This window comes from Lipotes vexillifer, unplaced genomic scaffold (assembly GCF_000442215.2).
Source record: "Lipotes vexillifer unplaced genomic scaffold, Lipotes_vexillifer_v1.1 scaffold230, whole genome shotgun sequence".
Lineage (NCBI taxonomy): Eukaryota > Metazoa > Chordata > Mammalia > Artiodactyla > Lipotidae > Lipotes > Lipotes vexillifer.
Genome location: NW_006775143.1, coordinates 4,084,321 through 4,089,991, shown reverse-complemented (window position 1 = coordinate 4,089,991; position 5,671 = coordinate 4,084,321). Strand labels below are relative to the sequence as shown.

The window sequence follows — 5,671 nt, the reverse complement described above, 5'->3', positions numbered from 1 at the left end:
AGGAATGCCTCTCTTATTTTCCAGTGAACGTGCTTAAGCACTTAATGAGGGTGCTTAATCCTCGGGGGCTAAATGCTTTACATGCATTATCTTATTTGACCTTTACCCCAAGAGTTAGTGATTGACTAAGATTTAGAGAGGTGACTTAATGATTATAGAAGGTCCCATAGATGGTGGATGGCAAGGAAAGTGTTCAAACTCTGGCATGTTGACTTGGAAGGCGATGCTCTTCAATGCCAAGCCACGTTGCCTCTCCAGGGTAGGGCAGGATGAAGATGGGGCAGGAAATTCTCCTGAGACTCCATGAGAAAGTGGATGGAGCTCACAGGATATTGTCCTTGGCAGCCTTTGTTTTGGTAACGTTAGTGAAAGTGGTCATTGGAATACAGTGGCTTAAAGCAGTGCTCCCCCTGGGGATCTTGTTAAAATGCTAATTCTGATTCTGTAGGTCTGAGATGGGCCTTTAGGTTTTGCATTTCTAGTGAGCTTCCAGATGATACCTGTGCTGCTGGGCCAGCGTCCACACTTTGAAAAAACAAGGCCTTAAAGACGTTACTCAACAGGCAATCAGGATACTGAGGCCTTCCTTCCCCGAGGAATGGGGAATGGCTTCTGGAGGCTGAGTGCGGAGCTGAGCTCATGCATGGGTTTAGGAAATCTTCCTAGTCTGTTGATAGGGTGGCTTCCTATCCTCTCATCTTCCTCTATCAATGCTTCTTGCCACCTAGCTCCAAGTCCTGCTGCTCCCCCGTGCAGTCTGGATTGACCTCTGTTCTGGCCCTGCAACTCCTGTCCTCACACTTGGGCTCGCCTTCTCCCAGGCTGTGCGTCTCCTCACTCTTGCCTCACCTGGAATGCCCGGCACCATCTCCACCCGCCACCATCCTTCCAATGGAGAGCTCTTCTCCATTGAAGAATGTCAGCTAATAAACGCAAAAAGAATGATAGAATTAGGCAATTATCATTCTTCAACCCTCAGTGCATTAGCTGACTCAGATGAGGGTTATCATCAAAGAATGCCAAAAATGTGGAGTGAAGGATATTGGTATGTCTTCAAAGTATTACCCCGTAGATTACTTATGAATAAGAAAGAACAAAGTGTTCTACTAAAGAGATAGCCAGTGGTCTCCGCCTGAATCAAGTGACTAAACATTATTGCCAATAATGGGGCAACCTGACATATATGCCTCTAGCTCTGCTGCAATAAGAAGTATATAACATCGCCTGTGTACTATTCTTGCCAAAAATGTTTCATCTGAATATAATCACGAGTAAACACTAAGACAGTTCCAAAACGTAAACTATTCTACAACAGAACTGACCCTTTGAAAAAGTCAATGCCATGAAAAGCAACAAAGAGCAGAGGAGATTGTTAGATCTGTGCTTCTCAAACTTAATGTGTGTATAGATCACCAGGGACCTTATTAAAATGCAGGTCTAGGATGGGGCTTGGCATTTCTAACAAGCTCCCAGGACCACCTTTTAAATAGTAACATTCTAGATTAGAACAGATAACCTGAGAGTGGATTCTGGATCAACAAACAAAACAAGGCACAACAGCTGTAGAAGACATTTTTGAACAAGTGGAGGAAATTAAAATATGGACTATATATTATAATAAGGTGATATCGCCAAATTAATCTTGGCTATGATAATGGCACTGCAGTAAGTGGGAAATGGGTGCTGAAATACATGCAGGTGAAAGGTCACACTATCTGAAGCTTACTTTCATATATATAGAAAGAGCAGAAATATGGCAAAATATTAACACACTGAATTTAGGTGAAAGGTTATATGGGCGTTTACCATTCTATTTTTCTGTGGGTTTAAAGTTTTTCAAAATAAAACTTTGGGCGTAAGACATGATCCTTCTAATTCTTGGAGGAGGCTCAGCTTCCCTTCTAAGCTCTTCTGCAAAGCCTTCCCTCATCCCAAGCAGAAATTGTCTTCCTCTCCTCTGGTGTGGCATTCAGTGCCATTCTGCCCCAAATTCAATCTCTTGAGTGTTTGGGCCTCATTTCTCCAACTTAGAGATTCTCGGAGAAGAGGGTCCTGCCTTACCCACTTGGGTCCTTCCCTCACAGCCCAGCCCAGGGCTTTCCCTGCAGAAGATTTTCAGTGGACTTTTTTGGATTGATAAATTGAATGCATTGGAGAGAGTAACTTGGGTAGAGAGAAAAATCACAGGGCATTTCAATTCTCCCCTATCTTTTTTTGGGCTGAAAAGCAAACCAGAAAACCTTACCACCATGACCACCAGTCACTACCCCTATACTCCACTCTTGGTGGGGAAGTAGACTGGGATTGTAAGGATAAATTTTTCTTCAAAAAGGAATTTTCTTTGCTGATAAAGGGAAAGAAGGCAGCTGCTTTCTCTTCTTTCTAGAGGACATAACGAGCCCTTGCTAACCGTGTGGACTGTAAATGGATCTCTCTAGGGGTTGGGTAAGTCCAGGCTCCTGGTTTGTAACAGAGATGTCTCTAAGATTGAAGACCTCAGAGCCACTTGAACTGTAAACACTTCTGGTATCAACCTTGTAGCCTATATATAATCTATATATAACCCTTTGTCTCTGGAGGAGATATGAGAAATTTTATTCTTTTTTCTTTTTTTGTTGTTTTTCTTTGCTGTATGAATTGTGTGAAATTTCATCCTGGCACATAGGCACGTACTCTGTTGTGCTTACTCAGTAAGAAATCAATTTTCTGTCTTTCCCATGAAGATCTGTCTCTTTGTTGGTAGGACTTTTACTTCCTCAAGAGTAGTATATTGGTACAATCTCTTTGGAAGCTGATTTACATAATTTACAGAAATGAAGAACACATTGTATTACCACCACTAGGAACTTGTCCCACAGATATACTTGCAGATGTGCACAGTGGGCAAAACTCCTAGAGGAAAACCTGAGTGTCCTGCACTAGGCACACATGAAATATAAGTACAATAAAATACTATGTGACTCTTCAGAAGAATGAGATGGACTTCCACGTAGTGGCATGGAAGGATCTCCAAGACATACTGTCAAGTCAATAAAGCAAGGTGCAAATTTATGAGTTTACTATAATGACATGTGTATACTATATGTTTGTAGAAGCCTAGGTTTTTGGAAGGACATGGAAGAATCTGTTAATGGTCATTATCTCAGGGAAGAGGGTTGGGTGGGGAGAGTGTGAGAGATTTCTGTTTTGCTGTCGGTTCCCTTGTTTACTATTTACTTTTCTTAAACCACACGAATATAATATTTTAAATAAATATCACAGTTTAAAGGTAAATAAAATACAGCCACCACAGAGACTTAAGACATCAGTAGGCAATAAGTTCCATAAGTAACACGAAAGCAGGGATTTTGTTGGCTTTGATCAAGGCTCTAACAACATTACTTAGAACAATGTCCTGTACACAGCAGGTGCTCAACAAATATTTGAGGTTGAAACCTAAGTTCTTTCTTTGCCTCCCCCAAGGAATTTGGCCTTGGAGTTATTTGGTCTTCAAGCCAAATCTCAAGGCGATCTTTGTTGACTTTCCTACATGCCCTTCACTTTTCTTCTCCATCATTTTTCTCACACTGTTCCACTGGCCAGGAAAGCTCTCTCCTCTAATCTCCCTTCACCCATTTGAAATTGTGCACATTTCTCAAGCCAAACTGAAATGTCAATCTCCAGTGAAGTTTTTCTTAGATCTGCCTGGGAAAATGTTCTGTCTCCTTAACTTGTGGTCTCATGGTAGCCCTGTGTGCCTACCTTCCATCACTTATCATATATTATGAGTTAAGCCTGTTTTAAATTTTGTCTGTGCATGTGCCTTTTTATTTAGAACTGTGACCTCTTAGGCCAACAGAACCATTCTCATGGTTCTCACCCCTGCCCCGATCCACCCTCACAGCAGAGTGTTATGTGGCCACCAATCCATTCCATTTTTAATAATTGGGATATGAGTTTAAGGTCCTTGGTTATCTCCCATTGACTTCTTTATCAGAAGTCCTGTTAGAGTCTCTTCATTTGTCTCTTCACTGTCATTTGTACCTGTCCTAAGGCCAGCCTGCATTCCCTCCTCCTGTAGGAAGCCTTTCCTCATAACTCAAGCTCAAGGGGATAACTCTCTCTTCTTAGCTCTTCTAACAGTTAATATCTGAACGAATTATTGGAAATGGTATGTGTAGAACACTTCACTTTTAATGTCGCAGTTCTTTTAAGCAAGTAACTGACATTTCTCAGGCTAAGAAATCACAGTACACCAAACCCGACAATCAGACTTTGAAGTGAATCTTTTCATATCCCAACGTGAGGGTAAGTCAAGGAGACGGATGCCAAGAAGATAACTCTCCCAAGAGAAGAGCAGGAACAGAGTTTCTTAGTGCTTCTGTGGCTGGCTGTATCGTCAAAGGGAATGGTGTCCTGATTAAATAATGAAGCAGTCTTTACCACTTTCTCAGGACGACTTAGGTCAAGCCCTGTCCCCTTTCTGTTCCTCATTTTCCACATTTACAAAAATGAGAGAGAAAGATCCACTCTCGTTCCTTCATGGAAAGAATCAGTTCATACAAAGGTGGGATTTGAATAAGGACCATTCTGGAGCTCTCTCTAGCTTTATACGTTACCACCACACCTTATACCCCCATCATCTCTTTCTCTTTTCCTTCCTTCCTTCCTCCCTCCCTTCCTTCCTTCCTTCCTTCCTTCCTTCCTTCCTTCCTTCCTTCCTTCCTTTTCTCTCTCTCTGTCTCATAGCAGTTCTAGCTGCAACCTTTAACTACAGAACTTTTCAAAGACCACTTTAATTTCTTTGCTTTGGCTGTTGTTATAAAATGATACACCTCTGGTTTACTTCAGATTAGAATTATAGAAATTATAGAGCCTCTACAGAAAAAAAAAAAAGTGTCCTAGAGTGTTTTCAAGAGTATTATTCCTAGTAGATGTAGATAAGCCCATTGAATGGTGACTTTCATAAATTCTGCAATCTAAATCTCAAATGCTAGCAATTCTGTTTTCTTTCACTTTTGTGGAGATATGAGCCTCAAAGTTTCATTTAAATTTCAGAGCTTGATGACACTTGAGACACAGATACCAAAGCCTTTTAAAGCCTGGTTCTTTTTAGCAATCAATAAGTTAAAGAGCATTCAACCTAAGACAACTGAAGGAAACCAGAACAAATTCTGCAGGATTATAATACCATAAAAAATGGGAGCTTTGAAGGAACAATAGAAATGTACTTACTCTGGCAGGTTGGGGGTGCGTACAGTTCTTAAACTATCAAAATTATTTCATTAAAAAATTCATGAGCAATATATACTATCAGTACAGTATTTTCCATAAAATACATGCTGGTGGATTCTCTGTAAACACCAATTTCCTAAAATATGAATAAGCTTCCTCCTTCATCTCTTCTGTTTTCACAATAAATCTTACCATTTACTTCAAAAAAAGGTGAATTTCCTGAGACCGTTTGACCTCACAGCGTGTACCCATAATTGCTTGTAGTTTTAGAATTCTGAGCAGTCTCAAGGGGACGGGTGTGAAAAACATCTCTAGGTTCTGCCTCTGTGCTTTATGTTTCTGTGGAAGAGCTAAGCTCTTCAAAGCAGTGGCTCAGGAGGAAGCTTTCAGTCTGTCCTGTGAGCTTTAACGCTGAAATGCCCAAGCTCTAAGAAGCCCTGGTCTTCTCTCTTGCCTC

The 5,671-nt window shown here is 41.0% G+C and overlaps 1 protein-coding gene across 1 annotated transcript in view; it reads right to left on the bottom strand.

Annotated features, from left to right (window-relative positions):
- Nucleotides 1-5,671, bottom strand: part of TNFSF8 (TNF superfamily member 8) — a 24,800-nt gene that overhangs the window by 18,113 nt on the left and 1,016 nt on the right. The gene's annotated exons all lie outside the window — the stretch shown is intronic.